At 53.8% G+C, this 20,940-nt stretch overlaps 1 protein-coding gene across 1 annotated transcript in view; it reads left to right on the top strand.

Annotated features, from left to right (window-relative positions):
- The window catches only part of CAMTA1 (calmodulin binding transcription activator 1), an 867,769-nt gene that overhangs the window by 681,127 nt on the left and 165,702 nt on the right, over window positions 1-20,940 (top strand). The gene's annotated exons all lie outside the window — the stretch shown is intronic.

The raw sequence follows: 20,940 nt of genomic DNA, 5'->3' as shown, positions 1-20,940 counted from the left end.
GTACCATGATTGCCACCCCCATGTTACAGATGAGGGACTTGGGGCACAGAGTGCTCTAGGAACTTACCCGAGGTCACACAGTGAGTCAGTGGGAAGGCTGGGATTTGAAACATGCAGTCAGGCCTGGAGTCCATACCCCTCACTGCTCTGTGATACATCCTCTTGTGCAAAGGTTACAGACGTGCACTTACTGGTCCTGCTGGCTTGGATGTAAGCCCCAGATCTCTGGGTGTGAGCTGTTGGCCTTGAAGAAGGCACCTCAGTTGCTGTATCTGTAAACTGGGGAAAACAATCCCTTCATATAGACACTGTTCGGTTTTCTAACGGAATGGCGTGACGTAAAGCCCAGCACATGGTAGGCGTTTGGTAAGTGGTCGCCGTGCTTAGGATGGACCCCAGACACGAGGCTGTCCTGGGGCACATCTGGGCATGTGTCCAGAACATGCTGGGCATGGAGTCCCAAGCACGGGAAGCATCTGCCCGGGGGGACTCTCCTGCCTACAGCCACTGCCCATAAGAGGGTCCAGGCTTGCCCTGCTCAGCCCACGCACAGCCCCCCGGCCTCTTGGGGGGCTCATCCTTCCCCCTCCCTGTTACAAACTAAACCAGAGCTTCATGAAAGGAACCAAGGCTAATAATTTAAGAGGTAATTTGTTATTAGTGTGGCACTGATGCATTGAGCTGACCAAAGTGCCTTTCAGCGGATTATTATTAAATATTAAGTCTATTGATTCGATGTGGAGTGGCGCTCTGGTTGGTCCCTAGCAGCTAGGGACATGCGTTTGTTTCCGTGATTTATGGAAACCAAGGCCACTCCAGGGAGCTCTGCAGCCTCACAAATGTTACCAACCTAAGTCCCCTTCCAGCAGCACTCAGAGGGGTATTATAGAGGAGGATCTGAGGGTCTGAGAAGCTAAGAAACTTGCCCAGGACCACACAGCTAGTAGGTGGGAAAACCAGGATTTAAACTTGGGTCTGTCTGGGTCAAGCCTCTGCCACGTTGAAGCTGTGTATCAGGGACACAGTAGGGATGGATTAAATGTGCATTTCTATTTCCTCCCAAATGGAAGCTTTGTATCCATGAACAAGACGTGGACTTTTTTTATTCACTGAAGTTATCTCCAGCACAGAGTCTAAATTCTTAATATGCTCAGTAAATGTTCAGATGGAAGGATGGTTGAGAGGAAAGAAGGAAGGAAGGAAGGAAGGAAGGAAGGAAGGAAGGAAGGAAGTCAGTCTTGGTCAAAGTCCCCAGCAGAGTGGCATGCTCTAAGAGAGAGAGTCATAGTTTTACTAACTTAATGCTATTGTGCATCTTCCAAAGTCTCAAAGTCTTTATGTTCCTTACCATCTCCATGCTTCACATTTCTTATCTGTAAAATGGGATGAATAATCATGGCGCCTACTTCATTGGATCACTGGAAGGATTCAGGGAGCTAATGCAGGTAGACGCATTTGGTGCAGCCGCAGATGGAACCCGTCTGTGTCCGCCATTGTTACTATGCTGCAAATCTGCACAGAGGTTGGAGGTTCCAGGGGCCCCAGGAGAGGAACCCACCCAGCGTCCAGACCAGAAGCAGGCCTAGGAGAGGTGTGCCCAGGTTCCCTGAGTTAGGGGGGTGTGAGAAGAGGGGCTCCCTTGGGCCTGGCCCCAGGACACAGACTGATCAGGGTGCCTCTGCCTCTCTGTTCCAGACCTTTTTGAGGCTGAGCCGGCCTGTGCCTGCAGTCGCCAGGGTCCCAAGACTCGGGCGACTCTGGCGGGTGGGTCAGCCTCTGAGCTGAGTGTCAATGTAGAGCAGCCACAGAGACTTTGAGCCAGACGTTGGCTTCAGAGTGGATGAAAAGGTTCTTAAATCTGCGCACAAAATGCCCCTGGTGGCCCTTCTGTGGCTTCAAATGATGCTCGTCTCTTAGGTGTCTGACGTCATGAGAGAAATGGAAGGGAAGGAGGGAGGATGCAGTGAGTGGAGGAAGAGGGGTCGGGCACCACCTAGTAGGGGCTGTGGGCCCCTCACTGAGATGCTGCTGGGCTGGTGGGGAGCCCTTCAGCCCCAGGCAGCAGCCCAAGGGGCAGCCCTCTGCGTCCCCATGTCCATCCCCACAGGGCCAGCAAGGGCGGCTCCCTGCCTCCCGGTGTTGGAAAACGTCCCGGTGGAGAGGCTGCTTGCCCCAGCGTCCCCCCAGCAAGACGGCCCGCGACACCCCATGCTGACCCCCCTTCTCAGCATCTTTCTCGGACCATGGCTCAGGCGGCAAGGCTCAGTGGGGGATGGAAAAGTGCAAACACACATAGGGCTTGGCAACCTCACCTTCTTGCTAGAGTTCTGGACGGCAGTACCTAACCCCCCTCCCCCAGCCAGCCTAGCACGGAGGGTATGGTGGGCTGCCGTCGCCAACTGAGAATGAGGGAGCAATAAGTAGACATGTAGTACATGTTGGAGAAGGAAAGACAAAATGACAGAAAGAGAAAGTAGAGAAAGTAGCCTCAGCTTGGAGGTAACAGGGTGAAGCCTACCCTGACCCCCAGGAGTCCTCCGGCGCCAGGACGGGTGGCTCTTGAGGAATGGAGGGATGGCGTCTGGAACTCACTCAGGAGCTTGAGAACTAGCCCCTTGTTCTCTCCTCTGAGTTCTGAAGCTATCAAGTGAAACCAAAGAGTAAGGCAGGTAGAGATGATCACCGGGGTTTATTCCTGGCAGAGCTGTCATGCCCAGGTGTGGGGCAGCCGTGGGCAGTGGGGTACCCTGCATGCAGCTGCACTCTCTCCAACTCCTGAGTCAGGAGACTCCCTCCTAGGCTGTGAGTAAGCCGAGAACCCCAATGGTGGCCTGGGGGGTCTCTCTCATCCTTTATAGCTTCCTCCTCAAGGCAGGAGCACCAGGAGGGTAGCCAGGGACCCTCTGAGCCCAGCCCTCTCCCAGTTGGTGAGGCAGGGGTCTGGGCGGGGGGGGTGTGAACAGAGGGGAGCTGGGGGCTCCTGGACCTTGCTAGCTATCTGAGGTGTTGGAAAACATTCAGACCTACCTCTTCCCTGAAGCTCGGAGGGGCCTTTCCAGAGGCCTGGTGGCCAAGGCCAGTGGAGCCTAACTGAGCTGGGCCCACAGCCTTGTGCTGACCCCAGGCCGGTGCCTGTGCCTGCCTCACCTCCTCCCTGCCCTGGCTTCGCTGGAGCCCCTGGGAGCCCCTTGGCCCCCATGGCCACACGGAGGCCCTGAGGACCCCGCCCTCCACAGCCTCCTATCTGCCAATACAAAGCCATACATCTTGGTGTGTGACAAATCACTTCTTAATTGCCTCAAGGAAGAAACCCATTAGTCTTTTCTTTACGTGAGAATCATCATAATACTGGGCAAACCCTGCTGGCTGGAGGCCGAGGCTGGGGGCCGCGGGACTATATTTAGTTTGCACCAACATCCCACTCCAACGTTCATTTTAGAGAGGGAGGACTTCAATCTTCCCTGACACCCCAGTGCCTCGCTGCCCACCTCAGGAGAGCTCGATCCTGACCAGGGAGGGGGAGGCCGCTAAGCCAGAAAAGCAGCTTAAATGGTGTAGTATTTGTCCAAATAAATTTGTGTCACGTTTCATGCAAAATCCATTTCCCCTTAAACAAGTGCCAGTCACCAGCCTCCCAGGCACTAAGCAGAGCTGAGGCGAGGCCCTGTGGGGTGCTGCCTGCCCCTCCCCTGCCCATGCCCCCCTCTCCCACCGACGCCCCGCAGCCCCTCCCCACCCCCACCCACGCCCTGCATCTTCTCTCTGCGACTGACAAATGGCAGCAGCCCAGTGGGGCCTCCTCCCTCCTCCCTGAGACCCCAGAATGACACAGGTGGCTGAGCCGGGGCCTGGAATCCTGTCCGAGGCTCCACCAGTCCACAGCTTTGGAGAGAGGTCAGCAGAAAGCATTATTTATGGCTCATCCTGGGGGCTGCCTCAGGGACATAGAAAGCAAGCTGGTCTCTGCCCCTTACAACCTACTCTGTCTCAGACAAGATAAAGACAGAAAGGTGAGGAGGAGAGAGAGAGAGGAAGAGATAGGGGGGGTGGAATTCTACCTCCGAAGGGGGACAAACTCAGACAGTGCCTGGGGAAGCAGACCCTGAAGGTTGGACAAACAGCCACATCCCTCAGGCCATAGCCCTGGTGCCCAGGAGGGGATGCCCAGCCAGCCATTGGTTCTTTGAGACCCCCGGGCATCGTGCAGAGGGGCTCGACCCTACGAGAACGCACGCACCTCCAGGAGGTGTGGAAATGCCATGTCTTGGCAAGGGCAGCTCTCATGTGCTCTGGGCATTATTTTTTTAATCAGAACAAAAAGCACTACACGCTTGTTTCCCTGTGTGCAATGCAAGGTTGCCGAGTTTGGGTTCCACCTGATGCTAATAACCTTAATTGTAAATCCTTTATTTATAGACTTGGCCTATAACAACCTCCGCCTGGCATTAAACCGTACGCTGACTAAGGCAGAGGTGGGCTGAGCATCCCCCGGCAGCCCTGGCGCTCAGATTCCAGCCCCCAAGGACTCTGTGTGTTAAGTAACAGGGCTCATGAAACCCCATGGCTCCCTCCCCACCGCTGTCCGGCTCCCAGGGGGCAGCTAGCTGGAGATTCTCATGCAAAATAAATTGCACTGCATCTTCATTAAAAAATAACTGCATCTTACTCAGCATTTTGGGGGTGGGCAGTGCGGAGGGGCTTTGGGGCAGCATCCAAGGACAAGCGGAGGCAGCAAGTCCCCCCCGAGGTACTCAGCCCCGGCCCCACTGCTCTGTAGCTTTACTCTCTGTCTAAGGCCATCGAGGGTCCTGAGAAAGGCAGCTGGAGCTCCCAGAATTGGATCTGGTTTTACTGGAGCTGGGCAGGCCTTGGGAAGGGCGAGCCCAGTGTTCCCAGAGGGCAGGGATGTTTGGGGCAGAGGCCAGTACTGGGATGCAGCTCCTGGCCCCCCTGGCCTTGCTCTTCTCCAGCCAAGCATGTGAAGGGCTATCTCTGTGGGTCACCAGGGCAAGGTCCTGGCTAGATCTCAGGGCAGGTGCTCACACGGGCTCGGGTTTCTGGGCATCAGCCCAATCCTCTTTCTAAACAGCAGGTCTGCCCAAGGCCTTTGACACCCAAGTGCCGCCCCTTGGCCTGCAGCTCGAAACCCTACACCCTAAAGGCCCCTGAATGACTCCCAGGAACCCATGCTGGTCAGGGCCTCGCTCACTTACTCGGGCCTCAGCCCCTCAATGCTCTCCTCAGCCCTCCTCCGCCTGTTGAGTCCCTCCTGGTCCCTCTGTCGCATCTCAGACACGGGCTCCGCCTCCGGTCAGTGGCCCTCAACCCCAGCCTCCCTCCCTGCAGCCTCACCGCTGGGGCACAAGCTCCTTGTTCAGCCGGTAGGTAGCGACTGCTTAGCAGGTGCCCAGGAACACGCAGAGGGTGACATTCCACAGCCCTGTCTGGGGCTCCCTGTCTGCCACCTTCCCCCCCTCCGCCCCCCGCCGCAACAGCTACCAAATGCAGCTTCCGGAGAGCGGAGTCATATGGCCTAACCAGGAGGGACGCATTGCCCCACGGTTTATGGGGCGAAGCATGATTAAGTGGGTGGGACATCAGGGCTGTCTTTGAAGAGGACACTCTTCCCACACCCCTTTGCCCATTGGGCAGCAGGTCTGAACCAGCAGAGCCCCAACTCCAGCAGTCAGCAGAGCGCCCCCCCCGGCCCTCCCCTGCAGGATGCTTTGAGCCCTAAACCCCTCTTCTTCCAATCCCTCCCAGGAGCCAGCAGACGCATCGAGCCCCTCCCGCTTCTGAGGGCCGGATGTGGACGGAGAGGCCCCTCCTGGCAGCAGGCAGCACAGCCCCGGCTGCAAAGAACCAGGCAGCCCTTTTCCTAAAGGCGCCTGTGTGTTCCAAGGCTGCATGTAGGCTCTCCCGCCCCAGCTCGGCTTCTGAACGGGTCAGGGCTGAGCCCAGGAGGCTGTCTCCCAGGAGCCAGGCCTGGGGGACGTCCAGAGGCGCTGGCCTCCAGCTCAGCTTCCCCGGAGGAGCCCCTCTCTCTCTCCACCGAAGGGCATCAGGACATGGGAGCTGGAGCAGTATTTTCCCCAGAAGCTTCTCAGCCTGTCCCCGCTGATGAATCTCTTCCCTTCAAAAGGATTTCAATCCTTTAGTCCCAGACAAATAGACACACTCTCCAGCCCCTTGAAAGAAATGAGATTTTAATTCGGGATGATTTTATTCAGCAAATGCCCCAAAACCATGCACTTTTCAAAGGGAAACTCCGGGTTCAGTGGAGCCTTTTGGGAATCGAAGGAAGACATTTCTCTCTCTGTCTCTCTTTTTTTTTTCCCCGGCTCAAACTGAGAAGGGAAAACCTTTTCCTCTCAGAACGATATTTTCCTGTTTTCTTCTATTTTAGAAAAAAAAAAATCCTTCCTCCTTTTTTGATAGCACTGTTCTGGGTGTTTTTCTCCCTCCGTCCCACCCCCTTCCATCCTTCAGTGGATTCCTGTCTGACGAATGTATTATGATCAGAGGCAGATTAACCATGGCGCTTACCAGCCTTCAGCCCACTCCTCATTTGGACTTGGTGTGCTGGTAAATTTAACAATGGGCTCTCTGTGGGTGGGGGGGGCCTGGTTTGTATCACTTGCCAATTTTCATGGAGTAAACACTCCCACCATAGTCCATTTCAAGCTGCCGACATGCTGTCTCTGAGTGCTGGTGGGAAGAAATATGTATAATCGGCTCTCATGAGTAGGTACAAGCCATCGCCAGCACCACTGTTACAGACCCTCTCCAGGACACGGCCCCTGATTTTGTGTTCTCGATTATGTGTTCTTTTTCCTAACAAAGGCCTCCCAAGTTGTATATACCTCAGCCCCCAACACACTGAGGTCTGCCTCTGATTATGATGGAGGGGTAGCATGAGAGCCAACTGGTCCCCCCGTAATGGCTGCATGCCAGGCTGTGCTCAGATCAGACATCATGGGGCTGGCAGTGGCTGATGAGCCCCCCTGTTCTCCCTGACACTGGGAAGGATGGGGTTCCTAGGCCTCCAGTCTTTTGAACCTCCCAAAAATACACCGAAATTCTGAAGGGCTACATTTCTTAGCAAGTCCCATTTAGAAGGGTCTGAATCCTGGGTCCACAGCCTGCTCGGTACCCAGCCAGCCTCCCCATGGCTCAGAACCCCCTTGGAGCCCACCCACTCCACGGCCAGGATTGCAAGCCTGGAACCCTCAGGCTTCCCAACTGCATTTGGCTTACACACTGTTTTATAAAGATTTGAGCCAATGTATGCAAATCTGGAAATTTCACACAAAAACTTAGATTTCTGGCTTTTCTTGAAAACCCAGAAGACCTAGCCTCATTGGCCCAAATACCCTAAGGGCAGCAGCAGACAGGAGTTGCTGAGTAGCCGCTGCTCACCCCATGAGACAGGATGGGGAGCATGAGCTCCCCAGGTCGCATCCCCCATGCTGGCCCCCACCCCCCCACCCCGGCGCCTGGGCCGACAAGTAGCTGCCATTTCTCCTGGTGCCTGCACTGTGGTTTTTCTTAGAGAAATATTTCCCTCTACCCAGCTTTTTTTCAAAAGTGGGAAATGAAAGAGAAAGCAGGCTGTCCATGTGTTTCAAGTGAAATGTGCATGGCATATTTCTTCGTGGGAGTGAAGAATATTCCTCCTGGGGCCATTGCATGGCACCATCCAGGGGATACGCTCCCATCGAAGCCTGTGGGAGTGGCGCCTCCTGGTCGTATACCATCCTGCCTATGCTGCCTGGTTCCTGTGCACTTAATGTGGAATGGTGTCAAAATAATCTCCTTCAGATGCCATCACTCTTGGCACATGGTGGCCTACTTCCCTCACACGTGTGTCTCCGTGGCTGAGCAGACCCTCCAAGTTCTCATGGAAATTCTGGCAAGGCACCGCGAGGGCAGACATGGGAGAGCGGGGCCCAGAGACCAGTAGCCCCAGTGTGGTGTCCTGAGAAGCACCTGGAAGGCAAGAGAGTGCTAACTAGATGGCCTCAGAGCCCAGACTCCAGCCCTTTCTGCTGGGTGAATCCTTATACTGCATGGCTGCCTGGCAAACTTCTGTGCCTCCCATGAAAGCCCACTAGGATGCTGCCTCCTCTGGGAAGCCTTACCTTCCAGAGAATTAGTCATGCCTTCCTCCGGGCTTCCTCTGAATCCTGCACCTGCCTGGCACACATTGTGCATGCTCCTCTATGTGCTTTCCTGTTGACGTGATCTGGCCACTGTGTTGTTTATGTGCCTGGTCCAGGATTCTGTCCCCAGTGCCTAGGACACAGGCTGGTGCATTGTTAGGATTCAGTGAATAATTGTTAATCGGATGGATGGATGGATGGATGGATGGATGGATGGATGGGAGGGAGGGAGGGAGGAAGGAAGGAAGGAAGGGAGGGAGGGAGGGAGGGAGGGAGGGAGGGAGGGAGGAATAGAGAACATAGAGGAACCCCAGCTCTGGAGGCCCAGGCTGGGGCCCAGCATTGGAACTGGAGTACAAGCAGGGCTTAGTAGCGTAGGTCCATTTCTGGAGCCAGATTTCACCAGACGCATGACTAACCCTGAGTCTTGCCACTAACTCTCTGAGCTCCTGGCTGAGAGTTCTTGTATCCTCCCCACCCAGCCAACATAGTGGCCCCAGCTTGGGGGGCAGCAGCTGGAAGGGTATCTATCCTGCTGCCCAGGCATCTGCTCTGCTCTCTGGCCCCCAGCCATGAGTTCAGGAACTTTCTCTTCTCGGGGACATGTGTAATTGGCATAGTCAGTAGCATGCAGCCCTGTCTGTGCGGGGTAGGTGCACTAGTCCACTCCGTCCTGCCCCCGCTTCTCACAGACGCCAACCTGGACCCTCGGCTCTAATTGCTGGCCCTCCCTGGTGTGCAGGTAGGAACCCACAGACCAGCTGAAGTTGAAAAATGCAGCAAGTTAAAGGCTTCTGAGGGATAGTCATATAGTCAAAGAAAGGTCAAGAAAACTATTGCTAAGATCCAAACACCAAGTGAAACTCCGGTCCTTGGTTAATTGACTAAATCATAGAGGCTTTGACCTACCTCTCTGAAGTTTAATGAATTAGTTGATTAGTTGCACAAAGTTGCTTCGCCGCCTGGAGGAGGGAGCAGGTCACTGGTCTTTGGCTAATGGCATGCCCCATTGGGTTGCTTCCAAGTGCTCCGCCACATGGCCCCGGGAAATGGTGGGGTCCTTCTGCACACTGCCTCTCGCCAGTAGAGATGCAGGGGCTGTGCCGCACAGCACAAGGTGAACTTCCTTGCTGCCCCAGTTGTTTGTGGCCCAGATTTCCTGCACTCTTTCTTCTCAGCCTTCTGTTTGTCTCCTCATTTGCCTCCATGCCCCCCACCCCCCGCTTTCTTGCTCCTTCCCTGAGCAGCTGTTTGGAACTTGCTTTCTGACCCCCTCCCTGTTCCTCCCAGCTCCCTGAAGGGAGAAGGGAAAGTGATACCCCCCCCACCCCGCATAGATCTCATCAGCACTATCTGGGCTTGGGGGAAAAGAATCACCACCTTTGTCATAATTATTGATGTGAACTGGATTTGCTGAGTTAGAGGATGGGAGAAAGGTTGGTATTATGGGCACAGGACTTGCTTTGGTCAATAAAGCAAATTGGTTTAAGTGAAAATAAAGCAGTGTTTGCAAGTATATTAGAAGAATAAAGTAATTGCTGTCCAAGGTGCACAGAATATAAATCTGTGTGCTTGAAATTATTACAATGTGGTATTGATTACCTAGAGCCTGCCATTACTTTTTAAGTTACAGCTTATTAAAGGATGATGTGCCCAACTTATAACTTCCCTGGCGTGTACTGCTGAAGCACATGGGAGATCCAGGGGCTCGCTGCCCCCCAGTGTGGCTGTGATCGCAGGCTCGCCCCTCCAGGCTCAGCCCGCTGCCACTGGCAGCTGCCCACCGGGGGGGCCCACTCCACTCTGGGACCTTCCTGGATCCCAGGCAGAGATCTGTGGGAAGCCCCAGAGTGGGATTTTTGTTTACTCCTCACCCAACGAGATGATAAGCCCATGGAGTCAGATACCATCTGTCCTTCTAATGCTTCCTCTGCATTCCTCCAGACCTGAGCATCGTGCCCGGATGGAGTTGGCGTTCCATAAATACTGGTTGGATGTGAATGAATGGCCTTGTTTTAAACTTTACTCTTTATTAAAATTTTTTAATTACAAAAGCAAACGGGCTCATTATAACAAATGAATAAATTATTTTTAAATATTTAAAAATATTTCTCTAAGCATAAAAATTAGATATGCTTGTGGTAGAACATCTTTTTAAAAATTTTATTTCTTTATTGAGAGAGAGAGAGCAAGCGGTGGGGAGGGGCAGAGGGAGAGAGAAGCAGACTCCCTGCTGAGCCCCTGATGTGGGGCTCGATCTTATGACCCTGGGATCAAGATCTGAGCCGAAACCAAGAGTCGGATGTTTAACCAACTGAGCCACCCAGGTGCCCCTCATGGTAGAACATTTATAAGATGCAGAAAGGTATTGAAAAGATAATAAACATCACCTATACTCCCTTCACCCAGAGATAAACCCTGTCTACATGTTGGCATAGTTCTTGTCAGTCTTCTTAATTATACTCACCTATACAGATTGTTTTTATAAAATTTGTAATATGATATATATGCAGTCTCATATTTTATATTTTTTTACTTGCCATCATATCAACAGGCTTTTCCCCTGTCATGTAATAGTCCTTAAAATATTTTTAATAGCTGCATAATATTCCATCTCATAGATATCTTGTAATTTATTAGTCATTCCCTTTGGTTGGATATTTATGATGCTTTCAGCACTCAGCATTATAAATAACACTGACGAATCTTCCATCTCAGGCCTGATAACTACAAAAGGGCAAGTTCTTAATGCAACAGCCATGATGAATGTTCCCAAAAGAGCCAGTTTAGGGTGTAACCCATACTTGGTTTAACGCTCTGCTGCTATATCTTTGAAATTCTTAATGATTTTTCAACAAGGGACCCCACCTTCTCATTTTGCACTGGGCCCCACGAATCATGTAGCTAATCCTGGTCATGGAACATTCTTTCCCCTGGTGTGGAGGAGTCAGGGCCATCTCTAACCATCCAGGGCCTTTGTGCAAGGGTCTTGCCTTTCATTCCCGTGAAAGCCAAAGATCAGCACGTGGTCTCCTCATGAGTCCAGCTGTCCCGAGACTGAGAGCTCACCAAGAGAACTTTTCATAGAGCTGATATTTACCCTTCAGACACCAAAATATACATATTACTGTGGTCATGTGTGTCTCGTTTTATCTTGCCTTTTATTTGACCCATAAGTTGCCTATGCGGTATTTTGTTTGTGTCCTTTGGAATTTCTAATTGTCCTTTATAAAATTTTTGAAACAGTCACAAAGTAACTAAAAGGTTGAAAGGATAATTCAAAGAAATTGGTTCTGAGCTATTTGAAAGCTGGCAACCTGATGCCCCATCACCTGAGAACACTTCTGTGTATATTTCCCACAGACAAGAACATTTTCCTACATAACATAGCAGAACTCTGAAAATCAGGACACTAACATATATGTTATGATGGCCTCATCCTCAGTCATTTTACCAATGGTCCCAATAATGTCCGCCTCCCATGTCACATTCGTGGTCATGTCCTTCAGTCTGGAGCAGTCCTTCCTTCTGTCCTTGATTTTCAGGATCTTGCCACTCTTGCAGACTCCAGACCAGTAATTTGTAGGCCTACTCTCAGTTCAGGTTTGTCTGATGTTTCCTCGTGAGTAAATTCAGGTTGTGCATCTTTGGCAGGAATCTCACAGAAGGGATGCTGAGATCTGTCGGGTGGTCCAGGATTTCCATTTGCGCACTTCTCGTGTTCACTCAGATCACTTGATGGAGCTGGTGTCTGCAAGTCTTCCCCACTGTAAAGCTACCCTCTTCCCCTTCATAATCAATAAGTAATTTGTGGGGAGGTACATTAAGCCTATATAAATATACTACTCCTTGTCAAACTTTTAGTTTATTCATTTATTTACAATTTTAGGGACTCATAATTTCATTATTATTCCATGGGTTCTATCATTATTTATTTTGACGATTGGTGGGTACCCGCTCAAGCTGGCTTCTGTGTCATTCCATACAAGGACATCATTCTCTAAACACTTCTTGGTTTCGGAACAAGATGTTCCAGGCACATCTTGATCTCTCCTGGAATCAACATGTCTCCGAAGAAGTCTGGTTCCTTCTAACGGGAGGTGGTGTTCAGAAGCCAAGATCTGGGCATAAGTGTGCTCACTGTTGTGGGGATGTCACTGCCAAGCCCTCTCAGTGGATAGAGCTGGGGAATATGTGTTATCATATATACGTGTGTGTGTGAATACATACACACTTCTGCATCTATATTTCTACATAGAGAGGTACTAGACGTTTTGAAAACCATTATTTTACTCTGGTTTAGCTGATTCCAGTACACCACCAGAGAATTCGTTCTTACTTTCTCCCTTTTGGTATTTGTAATGATCTCCAATAGTAAGAAACCTGTTTCCTATTATCCTTAAATATGCTCACACATCTGATCAATCTCTCTATCTACAACCAAGCTCACATCTCTGCCACCATCTCCTCCCAAATGTGGACACCCTCCTCGCCCATCAGTATGCCCTTAATGCTGTTGTAAGAAGGAATCAGAAGCCCACGGGAAAGTCTGCAGGCTCAGGGAAAAGAGTGATGTCATCGATTAGCAATGTCTGCCACAGACTGAGGAACAAGAAGTGTGGAGCAACCTGCCATGTGTCAGCTACCTCTGACTTAGCATAATCAATAGGAGCATCCATACTGATCAGGTGGCCATATAATTTTGAGAGGGAAGTAATAATTAATAATTACAATTAATAAAAGTTGATCATTACACTGGACAACAGGTACCAACCAGGTCATCTGGTCATCCTACGTATTGGATGTACCAGGAAAGCACGGTTCTGAGTCTGCTCTTGTGATTTTGACCTTCTTTGTCGGGGTCATGCTAAAACTCTATAGGTCACACTGTAGCTCTCTCACTGGTTCCTTTCCGGCTCGCTGCCCCTCCCGTGTAGACTGGGGAAGTCCCTAACAAGACTTAAGAGTAAGGGTGACCCTGCCAGGTTGCTATGGCTCCCACCCCGCCCACCAGACCCCTTCTTCCCACGCCGGGCAACTGCAGGTGGAGCTCTTGTCTCAGCCAGGAGGAGCCGACCCTTTCTGCCCCCTCCCTGTGAGGAGTTTCCTTTGGCTTCCTTCCGAGAGTCTGGAGGAAGGAAAACATCTTTCCACCAAAGGAGCCCATGGGGCGGAGCACTGCCAGTTCATTTTAGTAGATTCTTGTCAAATTACTGACTGGAACAGGTTCGAGGACTGTCTGTGCCTGGGTGTTTCACTGAATGTTCTGGAAAAGAATGGACTCGTCTGGAAAGGCCAGATGTGACTTTTGCCCCTCACAAAGAGAGACACGTCTGGATTCAACTAGTCAGTGCTTCCTGCAGTCCTTCCCCTTCTCTCTACCCCAGGCTGTGTGGGGTGCGTGTGTGTGTGTGTGTGTGTGTGTGTGTGTGTGTGTGTGGTATGTGGTGTGTGTGTGGGGGGGGTATGTGGGGTGTGTGTGTGTGTGTGTGTGTGTGTGTGGTATGTGGTGTGTGTGGGGGGGTATGTGGGGTGTGTGTGTGTGTGTGTGTGTGTGTGTGTGGTATGTGGTGTGTGTGGGGGGGGTATGTGGGGTGTGTGTGTGTGTGTGTGTGTGTGGTATGTGGTGTGTGTGTGTGTGTGTGTGTGTGTGTGGTATGTGGTGTGTGTGTGTGTGTGTGTGGTATGTGGTGTGTGTGTGTGTGGTATGTGGTGTGTGTGTGTGTGTGGTATGTGGTGTGTGTGTGTGGTATGTGGTTGTGTGTGTGTGTGTTGTGGTATGTGGTGTGTGTGTGTGTGTGGTATGTGGTGTGTGTGTGTGGTATGTGGTGTGTGTGTGTGTGGTATGTGGTATGTGTGTGTGTGTGTGGTATGTGGTGTGTGTGTGTGTGGTATGTGGTGTGTGTGTGTGTGTGTGTGTGGTATGTGGTATGTGGTGTGTGTGTGTGGTATGTGGTGTGTGTGTGTGTGGTATGTGGTGTGTGTGTGTGTGTGTGGTATGTGGTGTGTGTGTGTGTGTGTGTGTGTGTGGTATGTGGTGTGTGTGTGTGTGTGGTATGTGGTGTGTGTGTGTGTGTGTGGTATGTGGTGTGTGTGTGTGTGTGTGGTATGTGGTGTGTGTGTGTGTGTGTGTGTGTGTGGTATGTGGTGTGTGTGTGTGTGTGTGGTATGTGGTGTGTGTGTGTGTGTGTGTGTGTGTGTGTGTGTGTGTGTGTGTGTGTGTGTGTGTGTGTGTGTGTGTGTGTGTGTGGTATGTGGTGTGTGTGTGTGGTATGTGGTGTGTGTGTGTGTGGTGTGTGTGTGTGTGTGTGTGTGGTATGTGGTATGTGGTGTGTGGTGTGTGTGTGTGGTGTGTGTGTGTGTGGTATGTGGTGTGTGTGTGTGTGTATGTGTGTGTGGTATGTGGTGTGTGTGTGTGTGTGTGTGTGTGTGTGTGTGTTGTGGGGAGAGACGTGCCCACCCAGCACCCACCCAGCACCCACCCAGCACCCAGGCTCCCAGGCCCTTGTTTACCCCCTCTGCCTGAAGGAGGCTCAGCACCGGCCCTCTACGTGTTGGGTAGAACCCTGAACCCAGGCTCCCAGCAGCCCTTCCCCTGGTTGGAGGCCTCTGGCTGCAGAAGCTTCCAGACCCTCTAGAGAGGGAGTTAAGGCTCCTCCCTCTCAGAGCCTCGGCCCTGTCCCCGGCACGGACCCCGGCTGCCAGCACGGCTCCCCGATCAGCTGATTCCTGGTTTCTCCTCAGGGGGTAGGACCACGTCTTAGGCTCCCCTATAGGAACTGGTGGCCCTGGCATGGAGCCCAGCTTGGAAAAAACCCTGGGGAAGGAGAGTTACGTGGGACTGGGTCACTTTTACCCAGGCAATCCTCAACAGAGTCCTGGAAGTAGGCATGGATATCCCTCTTCCAGACACGGGGCAAGAGCAGCTCAGAGATGTTGGGTGAGTTGCCAGAGGTCACCCAGCCAGGAGAGAATGGAGCTCAGGTTGAAAGCCTGACTCCAGTGCAGGCCCTTCAACAGAGCAGGGCCAGAAGCACTGGCCCAGCTCTCCTCAGGTCGCTTTCCCATGGCCATCCCAGGGCCCCCTGTGCTCCAGTGCAGCTTTGGAGCCGAGGCAATGATGCTTCTGCCACATGCGGCAGCAGCTCTGGACTCCTGACCCCTAACCTCACTCAACCTTCTTCCAAGTTTGGCAAAACATGCCCAGCGCCGGGCAAAGGGTCAGGTGCGTGGCGGCTCCAGTCCTCCATCCTCCAGAGGGCGGCTGCTAGTCTTGTTTACTTGGAACAGTGGCTACGCCCGTCCCCGCCACACCCCGGGAGAGATGGGACGCGGGACGGCAGTCCTCTGTGCACCTGACACCGGGGCGGGGCCGCAGCAGAGTGCTGGCCAGCAGGAGCGGCGGTGGGGGGAGGTTCAGAAGCAGGCCACCTGGCCTTCGTGCCCCAGCCACTGTGAGCCCCACCCACCTGGGTTGTCGTCCACACCATCCAGCAGGTTTCTTGTTTAACAGAGCAGGTGAGGTCTGGCTCTCCTGCTCCTGTTCAAAGGCTCTGGGTTCTGGAAAAGCCTGTCAGCCCCCTGAAGATGCAATGCAGCAAAACAGGAGTGGGGTGACGGAGGAAGGGCCGGCGAGGCCCCCACAACGAGCCTCCAGCATTGGCCCCCACAGAGCCCGACAGGAGCCACAAGGTGGCAGAGGAGGGCTTCGGGCATTAAGCAAAGGCTGAGCAGGAAGTCTTTGTGGAGGCTCGTAGGACGGTGGGACCTTAGGACGGAAGGACGGACCGTGCAGGCTGGAGTGGACTGGCCACAGGCCAGCCCCTTGCAGAGCAGCAAACTGCTCGGCAACAGGAGGTGCTTGCGTAAAGGCATGGATGAATGCGGGAATGAATGAGTGGCTGAACAAACTCAGGGTCCCGCGGTGGATGAGAAGAGCATGATGGCAGGGAGGGAGACAGGCCAACACCATCCTTTCTCAGCTGCCATCAGTCCTGAGTGCTGCTGTGTGCCGGCCGGGCTGCAGGGCGGGCCGCCCGGGGGGCACTCCCACTCTAGGGGGAATCGCTGCTGGGCCACAGAAGGGCGAGGGTGGGAGGGGGCTAAGCTCTATGTCCGGGCTCTGTCCACTGCCCTCTGAGCCCCCTGGTGTCCCTGTCCCTGCACAGAGCCTGTCTCAGAGCTGGCTCTCCAGGAGACTCTTGGAAGCCCAGAAGCCAGGAGAAACTTCTCCCCTGGTTTAAGCCCCAGGAAAGGGAAAGGCCACTCCCTAGGAGTGTCGGCGGGGAAAGTGTCAGGACCCCTGGGCCGGGCGGCTCCGAGGAGAGATTCTGCAATCAGGAGCTTGGCGTGGGATCCAAGGAGAAGGGAGGGCACCTTCTGCAGCAAGTGGGAGCCGGGTCTGAGCCAGCGCCCTGGCGGCAGGGGGCAAATGAAGCGACAAAGGATGGCAGGCCACCCGGCCGGCCTCCGGGGAATGTGTCCTGGGGTCCTGCAGTCTGGCACGCAGTGGCCGGCTCTGCACTCTGAATGCCCTGGACAGGTGCTCTATTCTGGCACAACTGCAGGGAGGAGTCTGCAAGGAGAGAGGGAAGTGAGCATCGAGGACGTCCTGGGAGGTGGGAGCCCAAAAACACCTCAACTGAAAAGGCAGGGCCAGGCGGCCTTCCTGGATGCCTTTCACTCCGACAGGACGGTGTCCCCCTGGCTGACCTGGGGCTCAGGAGCTCCCCAGACGGGGTCTGCCCCTGCCGTGCCACCCTGTGGCACCTTCAGCTGGTCATTTGCAGATGTCTGCAGAGGCCGACAGGGTGCCGGACACCATCCTAGCTGTAACGCAGGCAGGCCTGGCCTCGGGGAGCTCCGGGTGGGGCAGGGAGCCATTGGAGATGAGAGTAGGCTGTGAGGGAGAAACACAGAGCCCAGCGTTTCCTTCAGGTAGCTTCCTCACCTTCAGCCCCGCCTTCCAGGGGCCACCTAGAAGGATGCTCTGGAAGGCAACACTGCTGTCTTCCATCTTAGCTCTGAGCTACTTGCCTTAAGCTCCGGGATGACAAATCTACCGGCTGCCACCTTCTCCTCCCGTGCCCTGGGCAGACATTACTAATGGATCACAGTACTCTTTCCTGCTCAGCCTGCATGCGGTCTCAGAGTCCTTCTCAACCTGGCCCTGCAGCGCTTGGTAGAAGCTGGGAATAAGGTGGAAGCAGTTGGCTCTCCCTGGTCCTACCCCCTCCTGTTGCTGTCACCACCCAGCTTGCCCCCGTGCTCTTTCTCCCATCTCCAGCCTCACACAAACCCTAAGCATTCCCTCCCAACTCTCCCCGGCAGCCCCCTTTGACCACCACTTGGGGTCTTCCTCCTCCCCTAGGACTTAAGCTTCCACGACCTGCTGGAGTTGCCCCAGCTCCTGGGACCCCTTTCCTTGGCTTGTTCCATCCCCAAGAACAGGATCCAAACCTCTTTGGGGGCAGAAACAGAACCCAGCTGATTTCCCAAGCCAGATGGTGGGGACTCACATCTGAGAGCTGAAATTTTCAGATATTTTGTTCAAGCAATCTGCTAATGGAGGTGAGAAGAAGGCTCGCAGAGTCATCAGCTGCCTCTATCAACATTGGGTAATGATGTGCGAAAGCTGGTGCCTCACGGTAAACTGTGAACCTCCAGATATTCCCAAGCACCTGCAGCCCGGGTTGCCCTCCAGCCCAGGGGGCGAGCCTCGGCCGTTCCCAGGAGGCTGGCAGTGGGGCGGGCCTGCTCCAGGAGCGCGATTGGACCACAGCTTTGGAAATCTATTTAGGGGACCCGCAGAGCTCTCCCTTGTTTAGAACCAGCGAAAACTGACAGCTTCGATTGACAGAAAGCACCACAAAAAGCAAGGGACCCTTTGTTTCCATTTTTAAAGTGGTGATGCTTGTTGGGGAGTGCACGTGGGCAGGACCCAGGAGGGCAGCTAGGACCAGAGCTTCTCCGATCCTCCTGCCCCCCAGGCCAGCGCCACCTCCTGGCCCGCTGCCCACCCATGACCCCTGTAGCCCTTCTCTTCTGCCTTCTCTTCTTGCCTTCCTGAGACCCCGGGCGATGCCCTCCTGCAGGCCTACAACTGTCCTTACTTCACAGGGGACGGAGCCCAGGGCCCCAGCACATCAGCCAAGCACCTGGACATGTCCCCCCAAAACCAGGCCTAAACCCCAGATGTTTGCCACTCCTCTTTCATGCTCTGTCACCAGTTCACCACAGGGTCGGTCCATCTGTCCCCCCCCATAAGCTCAAATCCAGCCACTTTCTGTAGCCCAATGGCAGCCCCAGTCCACACCACCATGATCCTTCTGTTTTCAAATGTAGCTTTTATTAACATTCGGGTAGCGTGAGGCCCCCAGAGCAGGAGATGATTGCCATCGAAAAAAGTTTGTTACAGTTCCCAAGGGGGTTGGGGCACGCCGTGCCACACAGGGCCACACCCTGCCATGCCGTGCCACATGGGGCCACAGGAGGATGCACCAGGGTCCGTCAGGAGGCAGAGAGATTGCAGGAAATGGGGGCAAGAGTCTTTATTGTGGATTTGTGGGAAGAACAGGCGAGGCAGTGTAAGTAGGCTTAGAGTTGGCTGGTTTGAACATTTTCAGTGGGTTCTGGGGCATAGGGGCTCCTTTGTTTTCTCTACCTGGTGCTGAGGGATTATGGCAGGGGAAGAAGGGCCTGGAACGTGACAGCCTGATAGAGGAGGTTGGTGGGGACTCTGGCTCAGCGGGTCTCAAATGAAACATGTGCCCTCAAGTCGATCACTCACCACCTCTGAGGGTAGGTATTCCTGCTTATCCCCATTCTTCAGGTGAGCAACTGAGTCCCGGGAGATTTAATGGCTTCCGGGTCATGTGGTTAGAAAGGAACAGAGCCTGGATCTCAGGTGAGGCTGGTGTTACTTCAGAGTCCCTAACGTCTCGGGGCACCTGGATGGCTCAGTCAGTTGAGCATCTGAGCCTTGATTTCTGCTCAGATCATGAGTTCGTGGCTCATGGGGTCAAGCCCCTCATCAAGCCCTGCATCAGGCTGCAGGCTCCTGGCTCCCTGCTCAGGGCGAGGTCTGCTTGTCCCTCTCCCTCCCCCTCGGCCCCTCCCAGCCCCTGCTGGCTGGGGGCACACACACCCGCTCTCAAATAAATAAATAAATCTTTTCTAAACAGTCCCTAACCTCTCTATGTGCCCCCTCACTGAGGTTATCCTTTTGTGGGACGATCAAGGCCCAGCCCCCAGGGAGACCAGGCTGTGTCCGGTACCCACCTCCCAGGCTCCTGTATCCTATTTTGGGCAACAGAAGACCCAGCATCTGCAGGTGGGGGTGAAGGGTCGAGGGAGGGGCTTTTTCCCTGCTGTGTGTTGGTTGGAGGTATATCAGTGACCTTAGGCTGCCGTAACGAAGTCCCACAAACTATGTGCCTTAACACAACAGAAACTTACTGCCTCACAGTTCTGGAGGCTGGAAGCCCGAGATGGAGGTGTCAGCAGGACCATGCTCCCTCTGAAGGCTCTAGGGAAGGATGCTTCCTTCCTTCTTTCAGCTTCTGATGGCCGTAGGTTGTCCTTGGCTCGTAGACACATCTCTGCCTCCCTTGTCACATGGCCTTCTCCCTGTGTGTTTCTCTCTTTGTATCCAGATTCCCTTCTTCTTGTCAGGACACCAGTCCTACTGGATTGAGGGCCGGATCACCTTATCTTAATTTACTAATTAGATCTGCAAAGACCCTATTTCCACATCAGTTCACATTCTGAGGTTCTGAGTGGACATGAATTTTGGGGTGGACACAATTCAACCCAGTCTGGGGGGATTTTCTTTTCCTCCTGTCCTGTCTTCTGAATGTGCCCCCAGGACCTGAGGTACCAAGTAGCCTTGCCATGGGTCCCTCAGATCCTGCCATGTCCAGAATGGGCACGTAATAGCACATGAAGGCCTGCACACGGGGTCTGGAGCCCCGCCAAGCAGCAGGACCAGCTCTACGCCCCTGAGCCTCCCTTCCCTGGTGGACAGTGAAAATTGAACCAGGCGTTTCCCCCAGCTGTGATGTTCTAGGGTCCAGAATGACCCATAGACCCTTTCTTCATAGGTCTTTCTTTTTTTTTAGTAGAAAAGCAAATGAAAGATTGCTTTTAGAAACCACTGGGGCAGTAATACGCATTCAGGGTAGGATGGTAGGAGTCAGCGAGAAGACTCAGTCCGTTTCTCACCGTGGCTCCTTTCAATCAATCCGTCATTCAGTTGCCAAGTTTCTGGAGCACGTGTGAACCAGCTTCTGGCCTGAACCCCGAGGAGGGGTGAATGAGACAGACACGGTGCCTGCTCTCAGGGCACTTGCAGGCACAGCCCCGGATGTTCCTTGGGCTGGGAAGCTGGAGCAAGGCACTGTGAGCCCGCTCTGTCTGTGAGCATCTGAAAGGAGACAACAGGCCAGGGTTGCTGCCTAGGGCGGCAGCAGAGGGAAGTAGGGAGGAGGGGAGGAGGGGGTGGAGGAGCCAGGTGAGCTCCTCCAGGAGCGCTGCCCCACCCCCACCGCCAGAGCCACAGTGTCAGTGGGGCCTCCAGGCCTGACTTGCTCTGTCTTTTTGGGGAGTCCTGAGGCAAAGTGATAACCAGGACTCCTGCACGCTTGGCTCCCCAGCCACCCTCCTGAGACTCAGATCTCCAGGCCCACTGGGTGCCAGCTGCCTCTTATCTCCCGCTTCCAGAGCCCTGCTCGCCCCAGCCCCACCTCGCCTGGCCTCCCTCCTCAGCCCAGGCCCAGGC

The sequence above is a fragment of the Eumetopias jubatus genome, unplaced genomic scaffold (genome assembly GCF_037043125.1).
Source record: "Eumetopias jubatus isolate StellerSeaLion01/CBP00866 unplaced genomic scaffold, mEumJub1_p1.0 scaffold_4, whole genome shotgun sequence".
NCBI lineage: Eukaryota > Metazoa > Chordata > Mammalia > Carnivora > Otariidae > Eumetopias > Eumetopias jubatus.
Note: the sequence above shows the minus strand (reverse complement) of the source record. Positions and strands in the feature narration are given on the sequence as shown.